Raw genomic sequence first — 22,979 nt, forward strand, 5'->3', positions numbered from 1 at the left:
CATCTTCTAAAACTCTCCAGAGAGAGGCATGGCTCACTCAGGCTAATGCTGCCTCCTTTCAGAGTCAACTTTTTTCTGATAATCCCAAATGATGGCCAGTGGAATATCTATTTTTGTAGAAGTTTAAATCTGTAAAAGCAATTGGAATTGGCTAAAGCTCTATTCTCAACTTGGAGCAATATAGCACCTTATAGAGCTACAGGATATCTATATTTGAATAATGATGAATATGTAAATAATATTCATAGATTGGGGAACAAATTAGAGGGGCAGCTTTTAAGGACAGGAGGGCCACCATCAGAAAACAGTTGACACAACCTTGGCCCAGATGATCCAGAGCAGCCGCACATGACACGGCCGGCCGCTCTGCTCCTTAAAGACTATGATCCAGGAGGTCTACTAACCCATTTTGGCACCCAGAGTTATAGAAATGCATCTAGACTGTGAGCTGAGCTAAAGCAACAGAAATCTAAAACGGCACGGCCGCTGGTTTTAGCTCCTATTATTCTTCATTCTCATCAATGGAAAACAAACTATCAAATGAAGCCTTTTCAGCAGGTTTTGATTGTTGGGGGGAAATTCCAAATAATAATAATCAGTTCTCTGTTGATATATTGAATGTATCCAAAGTATAGAGAGAATAAAGTGAAGATCATTGGCCACTCAGGTGTGGGGAGTGGGTGGGAGGGGGGTTTATTGGGGTTCTTGGTGGGGGAACAGGTGCACTGGTTGGGGGAACAGGTGCACTGGAAGGGATGGGGGGGTTGATCATTATATGACTGAGACTTAAACCTGAAAGCTTTGTAACTTTTGTCATGGTGATTAAATAAAATAAAATTAAAAAAAAAAAGTTTAGAAACACACTGTCACAGTCATCCCCTTGCTCATCAATTTGCTCAAGTAAAGTCTCCATTGTGAGACTTGTTACTGTTTTTGGTATATTGAATACACCACGGATAGCTTGCTAGGCTTTGCCATGTGGGTGGAATACTCTTGGTACTTTTTCTGGGCTCTCTGAGAGGAATGGAGGAATCGAACTCAGGTCTTTCATGTGCAAGGCAAATGACCTACCTGCTGTGCTATGGCTCCAGCTCGAGAAACACCCCTAATAGAATATAACTCCTATCAGAGCACGATTAAATCTCACTGTTGATATTGATTTTCCAGAAAAACATTCTTGAGAAAACTAAGTAAATGAACAATTAAGTGTGAGAATAAATTATTGTTTATGCAGTGGCACATTTGCAGGATATCTTAATTTTGTGAAAGAAATGTTTTACTTTTAAATGGAATTTAAAAATAAACAAGAGTGGGGCTGGAGTAATAGCACAGCGGGTAGGGCATTTGCCTTGCACACGGCCGACCCAGGTTCAATTCCCAGCATCCCATATGGTCCCCCGAGAACCACCAGGAGTAATTCCTGAGTGCATGAGCCAGGAGTAACCCCTGTGCATTGTTGGGTGTGACCCAAAAAGTGGAAAAAAATAAACAAGAGAAATTAAAGCTACCTTTATGATGAGATATGAAACCAAATTTCATATTATAAAATTAGAATAAGTCATTTTCTTATAAGTCATCAATCCATAAGCTACATTTCCAAAAACTATAAAACTGATTTCACACTCCTACTGTATAATAAAAGTGTCTGCCTACTACTATTAATTTTGACTGTATTAGGCCAACAGTAGTACAGCAGTTAAGTTTTAACAGTCAATGAGAACACATTTACAACTGTGACATTATTCATTATCAACCAATAACTTGTTGTCAGGCAAGTTTGTAAAGTTGTATTTTCTGGTTAACAATTCAATCCAAGTTCATTAAGAGAAAGAAAATTAAAATGCGTGAGCCAGTTGTGAATGCATCTGTGGATGTAAACGTCAAGCATGGCCAGTCATATCAAAACTAAAATCTCTCCTAAGTCTATATTCATCAAGAGCAAAATACAGTCACAGGAACTGAGGCAGTAATATTGCCTGTCACAACTTATGAATCCTTAGGGAGTTTTGAATTAAAGATGAATTTAAGAGAGAGGTAGGTGGGTAAGTGGACAAATTCATAGGATGAATGCAGGTCCTAATCAGTCAACTCACTCTAGCAGAGGTTTGTCAAATGTCTTAGAATCACAAAAGAAGCCAGGAATTAAACTCAGCCTTCACCATCTTCTAATGCACAGAACTCTTTCCAGGAGAGAGCGCATGATACATTCTTTATCTGAGCCAATTGTTGCCCTCAGATATTCATAGACAATTCCCACAGTAGGAGAGAATCTATCATAAGCTCCTGTTGTGTATGAAATCAATTCTCAGGAGTAAGAAGACATCTTACAGCCCACTCTTTTTGAAAAGCAGCTAGGATTTTAAAATGTCAGCTACACATAAGTCCTATCATTAATAAACTTCACTCGAAGTATTTAGAGGTTTAAATGCAGAAACAATAAATCTGCAACTACCTCAAATAACTGAGGATTCTCTTAATGCTACGAAACAATAAAAACTCAAGACAGTCAATTTTTTCACAGCTGGAATTTTAACTCCACTTTGTGAACTGTATTTTCTCCCTTCTAGACAGAGAAAATGATTTTGTATTTCATATAGGCACAACATGTGAAATGTGTCAAATGTAGACTACATTTCCTTCCTTCCTTCCTTCCTTCCTTCCTTCCTTCCTTCCTTCCTTCCTTCCTTCCTTCCTTCCTTCCTTCCTTCCTTCCTTCCTTCTTTCCTCCCTCCCTCCCTCCCTCCCTCCCTCCCTCCCTCCCTCCCTCCCTCTCTCCCTCCCTCCCTCCCTCCCTTCCTTTCTTTCATTCTTTCTTTCTTTCTTTCTTTTTTTTTTGCTTTTGTCTTTGGGACAAGTCCAGTGGTCCTCCAGGTTCACTCTGGCTCTGCACAAAGGGATCACTCCTGGCAAGTTCAGGGGACCATAGAGGGTGGGTGCCAGGGATCAAAATCAGGTCGATGCCATGATTAAAAACATTTAAACAGGGGTCACGGAATTAATAAATATTTTAGGGAATTTGTCTAGAATGCAGATGACTGAAGTTCAATGCCCTGTACAGCATTTGGGGTCTGAGCACCACTAGGCGTGATCCCTGAATGCAGAGCCAGGAGTTAAGTCCTGGCTTACTGGGTATGGTCCTAAATACACTATCAACATCACTGTGGGAGAAAAAAAAACTGTTCTCTTACAGTTTATCAACAGTGATCATGTGTCTCAAGTAAAAGTCTAGAAGGTCAAAGGTTTGTAGTAGAACCACAAAAAAAGTACAATTTTTTAATTGTAATCACAGCATGCAGCATTTATATTGGGCCTGTTTGAAAATGCTATGACGCATATTATGCCTGGAGCAGGTAAGGGTTGGGGCACACAGTAACCGAGAGCTGACCGGCAAGGAAACAGCAACTGTGACTGCAGCTTTGCCATATCTATTTGCTCTGTTGGGATCCTTCGAAACAGAACCTGGCTTTGGTAGATATCTTTCACTTAGAGAAGACTCCCAGTGTATTTTAAACAAATGTGGGCAGTGAGTCAGATGGCCCAGCAGATAAGGTTCTTGCCTTTCACACAGCTGTACTGGCTTCAATCCCAGACTCTTCATCAGTTCCCCACATCGAACCAGGACTGGTGCCTGAACTCAGAGCCAGGAGTAGTCCTGAGTATAATCAGGTGTGGCACACACAGACACACACACACATATACACACAATTATAGATAGACACAATGTAAGTAATTAATAATACTTCTTTGCCTTCTATTATAAAGTAAATCTACTTCTTTTTCCATTTATGTGTTTCTTGGATAAAGCCAGTTCAAATCATGCCATAGGCCCTATTTTTGTCCCAACAGAGAAAATGTCCCCAAACAAAAAGCACCTACTCTTATTTCCTTGTGTATTTTTTTTAATAGTTTGATTGTTTGTTTGTGGGTTACATCAGATTGTGCTCAGAGCACACTGGTTCTGTTCTCAGGGACCACGCTTGGAACAGATGGGGTGCCAAGGATGGATCCAAGGCTGGTAGTTTGCATGGCAAATGCCCTGCACCCTGTTTTAGCTCTCTGACCCCGATTCAGTTGTTCTTTAAAGTGGGAGCAGGGCTGCGTTTTGCTAAGAGTGCTAGCTTTGCACCCCTGCTCTTTGAACTATCAGCTGGGAGAACATGAAGATATAATTAAATCATTTGGATCCTGTTTGCTCATCTACAAAACAAGAATGATGAGAGTTTCTATGGCAGGAAGGTGCAGTGAGGATGGAAGGGAAATGCAGGTCAATCAAGCCCACCTGAGGCTCTGTCAGCTGCCATTCTTGGTCATCACCTGTATGTCTTGCAAAGAAATCTCAATGCATCTCTTAATCACAGCATGAAGCGATAATAAAGAAATCAATAAAATATACATAAAGTATCAACTGGCATTCAAGTTCTTGAATAAGATGAACAAGCTTGAGTCAGTAAGTTTTACAGAGCAAGGACATTCAAACACCTTGAAGCTGACATTTTAATTGTCAGCACTGTCATCGGCTTCTGATGGCTTATTTATACATCAATCTTCTTCTAGGTTTGTCTCTAAGGATAGAGGAAACCTGTTTGATTTTTCAAAAAAATATTTTTACCATTCTGGGAAAAATGGACTCTTAACCTGATAATTTTTTAATTTCTCAAGCTTTTACAATCTCCCGCCATATTGATTGATTCATCAGAGGATACCTATACACCAGGAATTATTTAATCCTGGAAATTATCAGAATAAGAAAGTGGGAGTGTCTTTATGCATAATGCTTTTTCTTTAACATGTATGAAAACAGAAACATGAGTTCTCTCTCCCTAACTACTTCCCTTTCTCCATCTTTCCCTCACTCCCTCACCCCTTTCCTATACCTCTTCTTCACATATTCATTAAGTATGAATTTTAGTTCTTATCAAGAAGAATTTAATTCTTTTGATAAACTATGCTGCAATACTAAACACAGCAATGTCGAATTTACAGCATTACTGAACATTCAGAACTCTCTTCTGCCAATGAATCCACCTGCATAAGATACTGAGATTCTCTTTCCTTATATGTCATATTTGGACTGGAGTGATAGCACAGTGGGTAGGGTGTTTGCCTTCTAAGCAGCTGACCCAGGTTTGATTCCTCCATCCCTCTCAGAGAGCCCAGGAAGCTACTGAGAGTACCCCACCCTCACAGCAGAGCCTGGCAAGCTACCCGTGGCATATTCAATATGCCAAAGACAGTACCAACAAGTCTCACAATGGAGACGTTACTGGTGCCCGCTCAAGCAAATTGATGAACAAGGGACAGTGCTATATGTCATAATTATATATGGATAAATGTGTCTCACTGGAGGAGGCTCTTGAATGACACTCTGCAGAAGACATCCTTGCAGAGAATCTCCTGAACTTTAAAACATATATTGTATTAAATTTTTATCTTGATGCAATTAAAAGTTTCCAGTGGGCATACATGCACTAAATATACCAAGGCAGTGCTATATTTTATCATAGAATTCACCCATTTACCTGATTGTAATTGGTGAGGGCACTCAGTTGTGCTCAGGGCTTACTCCTCTCTCTGTGCTCAGAGATCACTCCTAGGAGTGCTCAATGGACCACATGGATGCCTGAGATCTAATCCCGTCTCTGTGCACAGCAAGTGCCCTACTATACTATAACTACTATACTATCACTCCAGCCCCCTTGACTGATATATATATATATATATATATATATATATATGTTTTCTTTTTAGGTCACAGCTGGTGATGCTCAGGGATTATTCCTGGCTCATACACTCAGGATTTACTCCTGGAAGTGCTCAGGGGACCATATGGGATGCTGGGAATCGAACCCGGATCAGTCGTGTGCAAGGCAAACACCCTTCCGGCTGTGCTATCACTCCAGCCCCGCCCCTTTTACTGATATTTTTAAAGTAAAATTCAACCATATAATTCTGAATAAATGAGAAACTTGATTTTATGAGGCAGCTGCAGTCACCCAAGAAAATTGTTAACTACTAAAACAAACAGTTCTTGAATGCAAGAAAAAAGAAGAACAAAAAGGAGAAGGAATGAGAAAGGGACATGAAGGACAAAGGGAATAAAAGAATAGACCACAGGATAAGATGAATAAAGGAAAGAAAGTTGGGCAAGTTAGGGAGGAAGTCTGGAAATAAGATCAATAAAGGTTTTCAGACATAATGACTCCATGCTTATGCTAAGAAAAATTTAAAAAATTAAAAATGTCTGTGAAGAGTAACTTACAAAGAAAGAGGAAAATCTACCCTCACAGGTCATTCCTGAAATTTCTAATAATAAGTATGAGAGGATTGGCAAATGTTGCACACAAATTTGTTAACACAGTCTATCTTCTTAGATAGCACTTGTCAGAGCACAGACTTGTTCCCCAGTGAGAGTATGGGGAATATTGTATGCCTTAGAGGCAGGGGAGGGTGGGAAAGGGGGGGTTATATTGGGATTATTGGTGATGGGGCACAAGCTACCCTGTGCCCTGGTGGAGGGATGGGTGTTTGATCATTGTGAGATTGTAACCCAAAAATGAAAGTTTGTAACTATCTCACGGTTATTCAATAAAATTTTAAAAATTAAAAAAAAAAACATATTCCTGGGTAGTGATCCAGAAATGGTCTTGAGCACCAGCAACTCTGTCCCTGGTTAAAAAAATAACCAATAGACAACATAAGTCTTTTTGTGTACATATTTTTAATTTGTGGTGCAAAGAATAATGGCAATCAACAAAACAGGAATATTGTACATCACTGACTTTCCAGTTGGAAGAAATGAGAAAAACAAAGGTTTAGCATTTTGAAGTAGCGACCATGTCTACATATAATGCGAAGAGCTAAGTTAATTTTTACATCATTTGCTCAGAATAACCCCATATCTGCTCCCTTGTTGTTACCATTTGCCTAAATTTCAAAGAGAAATGCAATTGCTATTTAGGTCTCTCTAAATTTAAAAGTCTCAGGCCAGGTACATATGATAGTAAAAAACTGCATGCTTTGCACACACTCAACCTGGGCCTGATCCTTGACCTCCATATGGTCTGCCGAACACCATCAAGAATAATTCCTGAGTACAAAGTCAGGAATAAGGCCTGAGTGGACGTGGTCCAAAAAACAAAATTTAAGATTCCCATGTAGTTCAGGGGATCATCTGGGGTGCCAGGTTCGAACCCTGGTTGAAGTTAAACACGTATCCACTGTACTATCTCTCCAGCCTCAAAACTTCAAAATTTTAAAAAGATTTTAGGGAAAGTGTGTTTTGAGGACTGGAGTGATAGCACAGAGGGTAGGGCTACCCTCTATCGGTTTGATTCCTCTTTCCCTCTTGGAGAACCCGGCAAGCTACCGAGAGTATCCTGCCTGCTAGGCAGGCCTGGCAAGCTACCTGCGGCGTATTCGATATGCCACAAACAGTAACAACAGGTCTCAACAATGGAGACGTTACTGGTGGTCGCTCGAGCAAATCGATGAATAACAGTGCTACCAAATAAGAGGAAAACCATTTGGCGGTCTGGGGATCCACTACAGCAGGCATGGTGCTTGCTTAGCATGATGCTGATACAGTTCACATGGTCCCACGAGTATTGCCACGGTGAGCCCTGAGCCTGGAGTCAGGAATGAGCCCTAAACACTGCCAAGAGTGGTCAAGAAAGAAAAAGAAAAAAAAAGACGGAAAACAACAGCTTTAAGCAAATAGTCATAGAGTGAGTCTTGCCATAAGGAGATGAAAATCCAGGAAGGACCCTATCAAAAGATTATAAAATAACTTCACCAGAGGGGTTAACACTTCACTTTATCGACCACTGAATATTATCCTGCCGGGAATCATTACTATTGATTACTATTCATTTATATGTATCACACTGTTTTGCAATTATCTGTTTACTCATTTGTCTCCCCGGAGTCTTGGTCTTTTAGAGTAGGGACCATTTAAAGTTTATCATTAAAGGGCAAGCAATTGAGCATAGACTGTATTTTAATGTCTGTGGAAAATTTGTTGAAGTGAAATGTTGCTCTAAGAAATATTTAGTAATCTGACCTTATAGAAGTTGTGCACTGAGTTCTTTACTTTTGGCTCTCTGGAGCCCACATGATTAGCCATGATAGCTTTCTAATGGTTCTTTAGACAACTCTAGCCACTGATTGTGTTTGACTCCTCACTTCATGTTGCAGCTCAGGTCTGCAGGTAAGATTCCCAGGTGTGCAGGTAAGATCCCCTTTCTCTAGAATTCTGCTCCATTGGCTCTTTCGGAGATTCACTTCTTCTCATCCTCAGGTTTCAGCTTGCATGATTCCACCTCAGTTTCCACCTTCTTGAACCAGCCTGGTCCCAATTTCCATATCATGGCACACTTAATTTCTTCTTGGAACTTAATCCCTAATACTTTTGGAGCATACTATTCTTGTTTAGTGTCTCTTCTAGAATACAACTCAGTGAAGGAATGAATGAGAGGCTTATCAGGTATCTCACTGGCCTATAAACTTCAGTTTAAGGATAGAGCACTAACTCTCCAGATATTAGAGTATTAGAGAAGGAAATTTCCATCATATAGTTAACTTGTTTCCTTTCTTTTTCTTTCCTTCCCAGCCCCTTTCTCCATATTTCATTCCTTTCACTTTATTTTTTCATCTCTTTTCTTCCTTCCTCCCTCCCTCTCTCCCTTCCTTCCTCCCTTCCTCCCTCTTTCCATTCCTTCCTCCCTCCCTCCCTCCTTCCCTCCCTTCGTTCCTTCCTTTCTTTCTCCCTTCCTTCCTTCCTTCCTTCCTTCCTTCCTTCCTTCCTTCCTTCCTTCCTTCCTTCCTTCCTTCCTTCCTTCCTCCCTCCCTCCCTCCCTCCCTCCCTCCCTCCCTCCCTCCCTTCCTCCCTTCCTTCCTTCCTTCCTTCCTTCCTTCCTTCCTTCCTTCCTTCCTTCCTCCCTCCTTCCCTCCCTTTGTTCCTTCCTTCCTTCCTTCCTTCCTTCCTTCCTTCCTTCCTTCCTTCCTTCCTTCCTTCCTTCCTTCCTTCCTCCCTTCCTTCCTTCCTTCTTCCTTTCCTCAATTAAAACAACTTTATTGAAAGAAATTTACTTAAAGAAGTATGTGGGGAGAGAAAGTGACATGCATCCATGAGAGAGCATGGGCATCGGCAGAAGAAAAAGTTCTTGTTTTACTTAACTTCTAAGCAGGAGATAGCAAACACTTCTGGGATTAGTCTAGAAGGCATTCCTTCTGACTGGCATAGTGAAAGCGTATTTAAGACAAAAAATAAAGGGCCTTCCCACTTCTTTTGTGCACAATATATGTTCAAAATATTCGTGTTACCATAACTAGTACTGTATAACTGTCGTCCCATTGTTCATTGATTTGCTCAAGCGGGCACCAGTAACGTCTCCATTTTGAGACTTGTTACCATTTTTGGCATATCGAATACGCCATGGGTAGCTTGCCAGGCTCTACCATGCTGGTGAGATACTCTCGGTAGCTTGCCAGGCTTTCCGAGAGGGACGGAGGAATCGAACCCAGGTTGGCCATGTGCAAGGCAAATGCCCGAATGGTGGGTTATCATAACTAATAAATGTTACTTATAAAATATGTAACTAGGTAATGAGATTATACTCATGGGTTAGGCAAACAAAACAAACAAGATCTATAACATTGATTCCCTTTTATTTTCATCTAATTTATTCATTTAACCAAGTTATTTATGGTGTACTTGCTACATGCCAGGCACTGTGGTGGGTGCCAAAGAAAAAACTGAAAAGATCCCAACTCCTGATTCCTATGAGGCCTGCATTTCTAGCTGAGAAGCTAGAAGATAAACTTACAAAGCGGGATATTTGGCTAGTGTTCCCCTTTCATCTACTTGAAATATGGGAGTATTGAGTCTCTCCAACCTACCTTTGCTACTCTTGTCTACAGAATCCATTTAAGGAAAGATTTTTCACTCTAAATAATTGATAAATATCGATGACCCAACCTACAGAGGGCAGGTGGATGTCCTCACTTTAAGGTTCTAACTTAATGGCAAGGATAAAGTCCTTTCTGCATGTAAGGCAAACTAGTCTCTGATTCTAGGAATTGAGTGACTGGTATCTTTGTAGGTCTGCTGTTTTGTCTACCATGGGAAATTAAATGAATTACATTTCATCTCCCTTTGTATTTGGATGTTGCCATTACAGCCTCATAGGATATAACTATAGAAATCAGGAGTGTTCAGCTCAGTTTCTGTTTTCAGTCATTTTCTGATTGGCCCAACACTTGTCTTCATAGAGACCATCTTGCTTCACTGAAACAATTTATCATCCCTGGAAACCTCAGGCTCCACAATGTAACCTGAGCTGTTGATGATTATGATTTGTCACTCTTTTTCCTTTTTCTTAGAGAAGTTGTAGTATTTAGTTTAGCAAGTGATGCTTCAGATGCACTCAAAGATTCATTAATCATAGAATCTTTCCTGCAAGGATTTCCTTTTGACTTACCATGACCTCTTATAGTACATGCAAATGAAGGTCAATAATAGAGCCTAGATTTTACCCAATACAGTAATTCTTCTTCACTGGTCCTAGAATCTTACCAAGTGCTTACATTTTAAAAATGAAATAATTTGTAAAACAGCAATTATATATCACGACAATTTAACATTCTTCTTATTTTTCTTAACAATATTTTTCTTGACAATACACATATTGATAAAGTACAAATTTGAAGAACTATAAATATACACAAATAGCATCATTCACATTATTAATGCCCAATCTAACAACAGACCAGAATCAGTATGGGAAATAGAGCTTGGTGTCCTCATGAATCCCATCCAATCACAACCCCTAAGATCACCACTTTCCTATTTTGCTTGTCTATTTGGGTATTTGGTTTGGGGTCACACCTAGCAATGCTCAGGGTCTTGTCATAGCCCAGTGCTCAAGAGTGACCCTAGGAAGAGCTCAGGGACCATCTGTGGTGCCAAGTACAAAACTGTGCTTGATTGCATGTAAAGAGGATCCTCACCTCCCTAACTTATCTCTCCAGTCCCATGCTATCTGAATTCCCAGTCACATACCAAGGAATTCACTGTGTCTGCAGTGCTAATCAACAGAATCATGCAGTGTGTGTTTTTGGCTTCTTCCATTTCACTGAATGTATATATTTTATTTTGTGATGTCTCTATGGAACGTTCTCATTCTTCACAATATATTCTAATTGTAGAATGTAAGTAAAATACTAAAAGCTATTTTCAAATATTAAATTAATCATGAAAGCTTATTTTATTTGCTGTAGGGGTCTTCTCGGTGGTGGAAGGGGCTCAGGGTCTACTCTAGCTCTGTGGAGTTGGATTGTAAATTGGGTGTTTAGAAGTGGCAGTGCTGAGTGTGAATGTGTATGTGGGGGGGACAAGGGGGTGTGTTTGTACAAAGAGGTCACAGAGTGCCATGGATCAATGTCAGGTTCTTATGTAAGTTAAGGCATGAATCTCACTCTTTGGAACTATTTTTCCTACCTGAACACATGGTTGACAAGTATATTAAGAGTTGCTTTCCTGTTTTGTTTTGTTTTTCCACAAAGCTTAACAGTGTTACTTTTTTTTTTTTTTTTTTTGCACACTCAGCAATTCTCAGGGCATACACCTGGCTTTGCACTCAGGGCTCACTACTGGCAGGTTTCAAGGACCATATGGGTTGCCAGGGTTCCAATCCTGGCCATCTGCCAGCAAGTCAAATGCCCGGCAGGCTGTACTATTTCTCTGACTCCAATAACCAGTGACATTGTATTGCCTTTCTTCAGTAAACATTCAGTGTGATTTAGATAAACATCGGGCTGTGACTATTCCTCCCAACATAGTTTATGTATTGCTCAGCTAAGAAGATTTCCACAGAAGTTCAGCTAACAAAGGAAGCAGCTGATGACTATGTACCGTCCTCATTAAAACTTGGAAAAGTAAGAACTACAAAATTTTAACTTGGGAAGTGGAGGAACTAAGAATTGATGATTTTCCAAAAAAAAAAAAAAAGCCTTAAAAAGTTTTCCTATTCAGCAGAAATATTCTTCGTGGGATCATGAACCATGTGAGGCAATAGACAATGATTCTGTGTGAAACTATTTGAACAATTGAAGTGTTTATACTGCCATTTTATCTTTCTTAATCTCCTTTCCCCTCTTTATTTTTTTCTTTATATCAGGAATTTCATTAGTTATTTAATTTCTTCTGTTTTAATTATTCCAGGGTCTTCTCAAATATTGCCCTTTTTATCCTCTAAGATATAGTCTTTAGGTTTCATATATGTGACACTTGTTTGTGAGTGAATCTAATCATTTCAATGTACTAATAATTCATCCCTCACTTTGCTTACATAGGTACAAACATAAAACAAAAAATGTGTTTCCATTTTTTCTTTAGTCATACAAGTTTGCTTAATCATTACCTTTTGGATCTAGTATTAAGCCAGTGTCATTGTATTACCAATATAAATTAAAGTAATAAAAGGTTTACTAAAATGAATATATGTGCACATATGAATAGTAAAGTACCTATGTACAATATGTCTACCCTTGAGCTTTACAATCTACTTGCACAGCCTCATAAAATACAAGCTAAATTATTTCATTAGGCAAAAAACAAAAGGATCAATAGAAGTTTAAAAGAGTCTAATTTAATTAAGTGCTGAGTTCTGCTAGGAAAAAAAGATGTTATTGTCTTTATCAAATACTGAAAATTTAGTAAAAGAGATATTACAACACTTTTCAATCTATTCCAAGTGTATAAAACCACAAAACTAAATTAGCAATCTTAAAGAGAACTGAGTTTGAGCATTCTGAGCCTTCATAGCGGAATTCCTCGTTCCCCCTAAATAAAAGTGCATTTCCATATTACATGTTCCATAAAACCCAATAGTTCAAGTAATGCCTGACTGACCTTCACATATAATTGTGCTACAAAGAATAACAGCAAAAGTTATCTATAGGGCTTTCAACTGAAAGGCTCACATTCCCATACTAACTGGCAGAGCTTTTCACTACCTGTCTGTTATTCCCCTATTAGCTGGCCACTGCTGTTCCCCAGCAAGATGCCAGTGAGAGCTCTAAATATATTTGATTAGTTTCAGGCCTTCATTTTTAGCGAGTCATCACCCTCTTAACAGCAGATGATGCCCCCTAGTTCGAATCAATGTGAGTGGCCCTGGTTACAATGGGCTGGATTAATGATGAAAAATGTGTAGTCAGCCTAGAGGTCCTTGGACATTTATCACCCAATGGGTCTGCCAATTGGAGGGCCGCCCCTGGCTCATCAGCACAATACTTTCCCAGTCTTAAAGAGATAGTATTCTTTTCAGATTAATTTAATGAGGACTAGAAGGTTGGGATAGGGACCAGGAAGGCAGTTAACTTGACAGTTAACTTGACAGATTTAGCTTCTGCACATTTCAGTACTTTTATAACAAGTGTGTTTCTTTATAAGTTTGCAAGGCAAGTCATGCAATTACTAAAAGCTACATTTGGAAGTCTATAATTGCTGATGCTTCTTTCTAAAGTTTAATAAGGTAAAAATAGAATATCATGCTAGTATAAATATTATAGCTGTTGGCTTACCTATTATACTTCCAGAAACCTTAAATATGTTTGTAAAAATCCAGCAGAGAATTTTTACAATAGTTTTTATATCTCATTTGGTCCCTTTTCCTTGATTTTAATTGTAATTTCACTGTCAATTTACAAGTCATTTTCTTAAATCATTCATCAGCACTTTAATTTTATTGGGAAAATAGAAAAAATGTACAAATTTAAAATTTACATTCACTCTAAGTTTATAAATCCTTAATATCAATTGGTCAAAGTTCTGTGCTTTTTAAGCTTACAAGATATTTTGTAAAATAGTCAGACTAATATAAAGAATTGGAATCATAAAATATGAGTTTTGAAAATGTGTCAGAGATGTCAAGCATAACTTGTGTGGTACTATGTTTATTAGAACTTGAAAAATTGGGGAAAATTCATTAAAATAATCTAATAATCACCAAAAGGAAGCAACACATATCATGATTAAGATTTGGAGAGAGGAAAAAGATGAGAGATTTCAATGTGATTTCAATATAAATAAAACTTAATAACATTGTCTCCTTATTAGAATTCCCTTTATTCTAGAGTAATTAATATTTAATTCTAAGTTTATAACTACTATAACAATGAATTGTGATTAAATAAAATAATAAAATATAAGTTTAACATAAAAATTATTCCTTTATCTAATGTCATCTTTCTAATAACTCACTAATACAATATTTTTCAATTTTTGCTGCCATTTCATTGGAAGGGTAAATATTAATCATTTTATATCAGTTCTAATAACTAAATAAGTCAAAACACTATAATATAGTTCACTTCATATTGATTTAGGAAAACTTGAGAATGTTTTTTAGGATTAGTTAAAAAAACTTATGCAGAATTTACATAATGAACATAACTTTACAATTAGCATGTCCTTAGTAAACACTATGTGAATGAAAGAACTTAAATTTCTGGAGTAAAATAAGTCTTAAATTTTTCATACAATTAGAAAAATCAATACACAAAGGACTCCGAATTTGGAATAACCAGATAATTGAAAGAGAGATTAAGTAACATCTTAAGAAAATGATTTCAAATGAAAACTAACAACCATCTTAAATTTGACATATAAAGGAACACATATAAAAGGTAGCAGGCACCAAAACAGAAGACAATTAGATATTAGAAAAGAATATTAAAGACAGAGCCAATAACAAAGAAAGGGCTTAAATGCAATATTCCCTGGAGAATTTGGAGGAAAACTGAAAATCAATTTACTAGATTAAGCGTTTACAGATCTTACTAGGAGCTGAAATAATAAAAATAGCAATAATATTCCGAATATTCAGAGAATTTGCCTAGGTTTGATGGAAACTACAAAAATTTTTCATTGGTGTCTCATGCATGACCACTTGTGCTTGGCATAAATTGTTATGTCACATAAGTCAGCCTGCACTTTTTGTTTTGTCTTATGAAAGCTGTCCAATGAAAACTAAATGAAAAACAAAAAATAATATAATATCTGATCATGTAAATACTAAAATTTTCACATAGAAAAAAGTCACAGACATAGAAAGGAGAAATAAATCATTGGTCTTTCAGGAATCACTATATTCAAAAAAACAAACTTAAAAAAATAAAAAATAATAGCGCTTCCTGCTTTTTCTTCTATGCTTTTAGTTTTATATACTTGTACATATTTAAAGCTATTATAAAATAGATTTAATCTAAAGCTTTCAACGAATTGAAGGTGCCAAAGAATTTATAACTGGGATAAAAAATAACTTTATTTTCCCATATTTCATATATAATATGTATAATTATATAATAATACACTATTGGATAACATTGGGTTGTCCTGCTTTTCCTGTATGTTTATTAAGTGATTCCCACAACAGTGCTCCTGAGGGACACCCAATTCCATCAAGCACTAATAATCCTATATTGCTTTACTCTTTCCTTTATGTCATTTTCATGGTTTATTTAGCAATATCCTTTTTGTATAGACACAGGAAAGCAGTTGATGCCATGCTTTGTAACATGGGAGTTAAATGACTCCAAATAATATTTACTCCTGGGCATCCATCATATTTACCTGACTTAGCTTTAGTCACCCTTACCTCCTAACACCCCCCAAAAGAGTGTCCCAATGAAGGGGGCTGGATGAGCATGGAAAGGGAACAAGCTAAGCACCAGAAGTATAAATTAAGATCATGGTCATGGGACAGACTCTGTCATAACCCAAAAAGAAGCAATTGAATCAGAACCCTACTGGAGTTAGGAAAGTCTACCCTTGCCTGAGGTAGTCTGGAATATATAGCAAGATGTTCCCAGGTAGAGCCAAACTTTAAGCTTAATATATCTTACTGTGTTCATACAACATGACTAGAAATATTACAAGAAGTAAATTTAGGATGATTGCTTAAATGGAGTATCAGCTGAGGAAAGGTGAAAGCAATACATCCTAGATGGAATCCAGCACTTGAGCAGATCTCCTAGTAATCTGGAGTGCTGAACCCTCAGATGAGATTATGTCTGAGTTAATATCCTAGGACTTCCCCTGATCATATTTATATCCTAAAAATCATGATCAAAACCTTTCTACCTTCCATCTATCACTATGCATAAAGTTTACCTTTCAATATTGTCGTGTGACAATTGGAACAGGTAGCTCACGAAACAAAGTGGAAACATATTCTAATATTAGTCAAGCAGAATATATTAATCTAAACAGAATTAGTAAAACAGAATACATTGTGGTCTCTGAAACAAGAAGAGAACAAATTTAATAGGAATCAACTTAAGGTATAGCAATACAGTTTTTTTTTTGTTTATATGGCCAGTGAATAATGTATCAAAGATTTTTGTTAAGAAAAGTAACCTAGAAGTCAACCTTGAGATAAAGCAGGGGGTATGCACTTGCTTGCATGCAGAAAACCCAGGTCTGATAAACCATGCATGGTCTCCTGAGCATTCCCAGGACTGATCCAGATGCACTGACTCAGAAGTGGGCTCTGAGCACAGTCAGCTATGCCCCCCTTTGCCCAGAAACAAAATAGTAAAAAGAAAAGTTACTTAGTAGTTCAAATGAATTAAAGATAATGTGAAATGCTAGTTTTCTGATTAAGAGTAAATTTAAATAGAGACAGTAAAATTATATTTGTTTATTATATAAGAATTATTTCTAACCAACGTGCACAGGTAACCTAACTAAATAATAATTTTAAAAAATGAGTGCTAACCCACAAATTTTATAAGTTGGAAGAATTCTATCTTAAATTTTTAATAACACGCAGCGTTTCTTTGAAAAAGAAATATTCAGGGGGTTAGGGGAAGAATGTATAGTGGCAGAGGTTAAAGGTATATGCCTTGTATTCTCAAGGACCTATGTTTGATCCCAAAATACTCCCATGTTTGTCCTATGGGTCCCCAGCAGCAAGTGGACCAAGAAGTGCTATATCACAGCACAAGCTTTGAACCATCTATTCAGGTTGGCTGAATTTCATGGGCCTTGGGCCCTCCCAGTGCTGCTTGGGAATCCTCCACCCTTGTAAAAAAAAAAAAAAAAAAAAAAAACTATGGTCAACATTATCCAACTATACTCAAGGAGACCATGTCATAGCAAAGCCTTGAATAAAACAGACTAGCAGAGTATGCAGAGTTAGATAACTTTTGAGGATATATTGACATTTATTTTCCTTTTGAACAATCTTGAAAACACCACATGACAGATCTTTTCTAAGCCTCAATAACTGTTCACCTACAATCCTAAGTAATGCTAACTCACTCTTACTTTCCCAATGCATAGCACACCACTCCTTCTCCAAACAGAACCGTTATTCACTTTATGACCATACTGTGTACAATCTACAATCATCTTACATTTAAACAAAAAGTGCTATTTATAATGTTTATCATTCTCACCAGCATACTTTTTCATTGACATGTCAATGTGAAAAATTTATAGTTACATGATAAAACTTCATTGTAAAGATTTTCAAATAAACTAAGATGCATTTTGTGTTTGTCTAAAAGGCTCAGTAATGAAGCCCCAGGGACTTGTTTATGCAGAGTGTTTCCCCAGCCAGAGAACCAATATTGGTCAGTACCCCTGTCCTCAGAGGCCTTTCTCACTAAATGGAACAGCATTAGTTTTGTTCTTTAAGTCTAATTAACCACCAAATCATAAATTGTAGACTTTGCCCACTTGGGTTAAGCTTTCAGCAATACTTAGGTTAAAAAAAAAACAACACACAACAACCATATTCCTCCTGCCTTAAATGTTATTAGGTAAAGAAGAGAGCAGGGGGATCATGGCAAATACCCAAAGCAAGATGCTATACAAGTTTAATGCATTAGTCTCTTCTCCCCAGAGAGCATGGCTCCTATCTGTCTTAGGTCACACTTTTAAAGAGTTGAATGATCTAGAGAAATCCCATACGTGTATTTAGGCCTATCACCAAGTCCCTGAACAATTAAGACTCTCTGCTCAATTTATGGCTCTCAACTGGACGGTGGTATAGACATCAGGTCAAAAAAGTAAGGTGCACACACTAACTTGTTCTCACAGTAAACCAATGGGATTATTTTTTTCAAGACTAAAGACAAAATAGTATATTTTGAACAAAATAATAATACCTGTCACCTAGAAAATTAGCAAGAAAGGATCACTCTGATTATAGGCTTTTTAACCACTATTTAACACTTGGAATTACTATTGACAAACCAGCAGAACTTAGAGAAATATCTCCTACATGAGGTATTTATCGAGTACCTAACGAAATTCTATATTTGGAAAGCAAGAATGGATCCATTTTTTATCTTCTAAAGTACATTGCTTTCATTTTTATTTTTGTTCATAAAGTTTGAGAATCTATAAAAAATGTAATGCTATAATATATTACACCATCTTCGGCAAACATTTTCTGATGTTTATGTATATGTTCCTTGACAAGGTCATTCACCTTTAAAATGAGCTACCTTAGTGTGTTTGTACAGCACTATAAATTATATATGCAACAGACTTATTGCCACCTCAGAAATCCTTTCAAGTTATATGAGCATAATGATTTTACAGACAGATCTCACATTCCTCATAGTGCAGGAGACTAACCACTGAATAAACTCTGTTCAAAATCTAATACAGAGCAGCAGAAACACATTCTTTAAGGCCATGTTATCTTTTAAAAGGCTTTTGTCAAGATCAAAGTGCAAGTGGGTTCCACGCAGATGAAATGCTTCCTTACAGGATGCTGAACACCAAGATCCTTTATGTCTCTCACACATTAGAAAACTGCTTTGGACTCTTTCTTTTTTAAAACAGTATTATTTTTACAGGAAAATGGAGTTCATTTTTACATGGTATCTGTAAAACTTGGAGGTATGTTATAGGAGGCAATTGGGTCAAGATTGGCCGATAGATGCTCAAAGAAAAATATTTTTTATTTTAAAGATCATCTGGCTGGAGATTTAGGAGCAGAGGTAAGAATTAATGTTTACTATTTTGCACACAGATAATGCTACTCCAGAGGAATTAGACTTGACTACCAAAAAAGGCAAGGGGCGAGAATTTACTCTGAAGTTTGAAACTAATTCACTGTCACTGTCATCCCGTTGCTCATCGATTTGTTTGAGCGGGCACCAGTAACGTCTCTCATCGAGAGACTTATTGTTACTGTTTTTGGCATATCCAATAGCACAGCGGGTAGGGCGTTTGCCTTGCACTGGGCCAACCTGAGTTCGATTCCCGGCATCCCATATGGTCTCCCAAGCACCGCCAGGAGTAATTCCTAAGTGCAGAGCCAGGAGTAACCCCTGTGCATTTCCGGGTGTGACCCAAAAAGCAAAAACAAAAAACAAACAAACAAAAATCTAGGAAAACTAATTATCCCATTTTAATTGTTCATAGTCTTATCAAAATTGTTTAATATGCAACTTTTACTAAAGGGAGATAACATATATTTGCAAAAATTCCAGGTATTCTTTGGGAAAAAAAGGGTCATATTTTCCATTAAAACATGTCATGACTACCCAAGAATAGTAGAGATAAGGACCAGCAGGTTTGGTCCATGGCTTGATAGCCGGCCTCACATGCTGGGGGAAAAGGCAGCTCAGATAGAGAAGAGACCATCAAGTAAAGGGTGCTTGGAGGGGCCATCGGGGATGGGAGATGTGTGCCAAAAGTGGACTATAGACTGAACTCAATGGGCACTCAATACCTCTATTGCAAACCACAACATGCAAAAGGAGAGAGAGAACAAAAGGGAATGCCCTGCCACAAGGCAGGGTGGGGTGGGGGTATTGGGAGGGATACTGGGATCATTGGTGGTGGAGAATGGGCAATGGTGGAGGGATGGTTACTCAATCACTGTATGACTGAAACACAAGCACGGAAGTTTATAAGTCTGTAACTGTACCTCACAGTGATTCACTAATAAACAATAAAAAATAAAAATGTTATGACTACAGAAGAACAGATATGTAGTTTCAAATTCATGCTATTAACTCAAAATTCTAAACTTAAAAATGAAAATATCAAGAACATGGTTAGGATTATTAAACTAGGTGACTTGTATTAGTTTCAGTACCACAAAACTGAACTAAGTTATTTTAATGCCTTTTCAGGCTCCTTTAGAACAACTACAGATATTAGCATTGCTTCTAGATAGTTGTTCTAAGATATAAAACATGCCTATATTAAAAGATCCCATACCATGAATATGAATGCATTAACCTCCCATAAAATACTAACAAAAAGATCATATTTAAAGACATCTCATTGGCGACTCTCATATTGGGAATGAATATACAGAAATGAAGTAGATTGAACAGGCATTGTTTTGACATATTCAAGGTTTGCTATTTCTTTACGACATGGTGATTGAGCATTTGTAAGTGAAATATTTTCCCACACCCCCAACCTAAGGAGGACACAGATACCTAAAATAAAACACCAGTTATCATGACATATAAAGTAAACATCATGATGCATCATCCTTTCCTGGACACTTCTGAGAATATGCGTTACAAACATTGGGGAAGAGGTAAGTCAGTAAATTGTAACTTCTATGTTTCCATACAATCCTCAAAACAGTCCATATTTTAGCATTATCATGCCTACTTAAATTATTTAGCAATATGATACCCCCCAAAAAATTAATGAACATTTAGGAACATTTAGAACTCAGAGCCAGGCAAGCTTCCTGTGATGTATTCTATATGCCAAAAACAGTAACAAGAAGTCTCACAATGGAGACATTACTGGTGCCCGCTTGAGCAAATCAATGAGCAAGGTGATGACAGTGACAGTGAATATTTAGAAAAAAGTGTTACAATGAAAAACGGAATTCTTATAAGAAAGTCAAGTCAGACTCTACCCGTTTGCTTTCACCCAAGTCCCTCACTCACATATGCACATTACCATATATTCTGACTTCAAGTTTTAAATCTTTTCTTCTGAATTAGAAGTATTTTTATCTGCCTCCATGTACATAAAAAATAATGACTTCCTTTTTGTCTACTTTTTTCAGTAAGACATTGATCTAAAAATGCATTAGTCTCAGATTTCTGTGGTAGATTTTCAAAATTTGATAATTATTTTTAAACATTTGGTGAGAATATAAAGATTTTTAAGTTTTAAACTTTCATTTAAATGTTTATATAATGTTATAAAATCACTATCATTATCATCCCATTGATTGTCAATTTGTTCAAGCAGGCCCAGTAACGTCTCCATTCATCCTAGCCCTGAGATTTTAGCAGTCTTTCTTTACTTGTCCTTCCCAATGGGGCTACATTAGAGGCTCTTTCAGGGTCAGGGGAATGAGACCCATCATTGTTACTGTATTTGGCATATAAATATGCCACAGGGAGTTTGCCAGGCTCTCCCATGCAGGCAGGAAGCTCTTGGTAGTTTGGCAGGTTCTCCGAAGGGACAACTAGGCTCCTGAGATGTCTTCGAGGCCGCACACTTCCGGAAGCTTGGTTTTAAAGTCTCTGGATGTTGGCCTTTGATGGGATTGCACGGCACCAGGGGCAGTTTCTGGGTGCTACTGCCAAGCTACTGGAAAATGGGGAATCGGGGCTGAAGTGGCCCGGTCCTGATCCGAGCAGGCTTGGAGATCTCAGTCCTGGGTCCCACACACCTGGGTTCCTCTGCTGGTATCTTCATGCGTGAGGTTCATCCAAGCATGTAGAAAGGGGTCTTGACCATTGCTGTGGCTGGGTTCTGGAGGTCTTCAGCTGCCAGGGATCTACTCCGGGCAGGGAGGGAGACTCAATCCACCTCCTCCAAGGGGCCCCGGTGAAGACAGCCAGGCGTGCGAGCAATGTTTTATAACATTGGAGTCCCTCCAATGTTATAAAATAATGATAAAAATGTTCTAATGTGCCACAGTGACAGCTTTATCCCGAAAAGAGAACCTTTTCTTTTAGCACTATACATATACTTTCATAATTGTATGCCTTTGTCTAATCAGCAACTCATAGGTGAGCCTGAAAATACCATGTAAAAGCACATGTATTCTCATACAAACAAGTAAACAATGCAGTCATATGCCCTCAATCCCATTTCTTCACCTTTGTTTCCAGGGCAGTGATGAGACAAGTGTCAGAATTTTTTTCCATAATCCTGACAGGCATTTTGCATATCAAACATATCTAGACTTTGAAAATTCTCTAGGGTAAAGGTAGCTCTGACAAATATTCGTGCGTCCTATATTATTTAATACATAAATGGGAAATAAACATTTTAAAATCCATTTTGCTAGTTCCTATCCTTCAGAGTAAATTATAGATAAATTGATAAGCGTACATTATTTCAAAATTCTGACTATGTCTCTCTGTGTCTCTGTCTCTCCTTTTTGTTCCCCTTCTTTCCCCTCTTTCTTTTTCTGTGTCCAACACCAATTATTCAAAGTCCAAATGATGCCAGATAATTAATATGTGACCCACGATAAGCCTAAAATGTCTCTTTTAACTATAAAAATTAAGTTCTTAATTTTGAAATTTTTATTCCAATATCTTATAATAATACATACAGTAAAAGCTGTTTTGTTTGTACAATATGTGCAGTATTAGTATTACAGTGCTGGAAAAAAACAAATATATTACTGTTATGTACAGTTTGAAAATGAGACACTGATATGTAATATTCCAATAAATGAAAATATATGCATACCAATTATAAATGTAGAAATTAATTTAAAATATAATAAACCATTATTGGAACTTAAACCATTTAAATCAAACTGGCAGAATTAATTTCTATGGTTTACTAGGAACACTATATTTAAAATACACAGAATAACTGAGGCTCTCTAGAATTTTTAAAAAGAAAATATACTACTCTGCAGACTTACTCATGAAGCAGTGAATGGGGGAATCCATATATCCTAAGTGGGACTAACACATTGAATAAGTACAAGGCATGATACTCATCT

At 37.5% G+C, this 22,979-nt stretch overlaps 1 protein-coding gene across 5 annotated transcripts in view; it reads right to left on the reverse strand.

Annotated features, from left to right (window-relative positions):
• Positions 1 to 22,979, reverse strand: part of ROBO2 (roundabout guidance receptor 2) — a 630,168-nt gene that overhangs the window by 449,144 nt on the left and 158,045 nt on the right. The gene's annotated exons all lie outside the window — the stretch shown is intronic.

This window comes from Sorex araneus, chromosome 2 (genome assembly GCF_027595985.1).
Source record: "Sorex araneus isolate mSorAra2 chromosome 2, mSorAra2.pri, whole genome shotgun sequence".
In the NCBI taxonomy this organism is placed as follows: domain Eukaryota; kingdom Metazoa; phylum Chordata; class Mammalia; order Eulipotyphla; family Soricidae; genus Sorex; species Sorex araneus.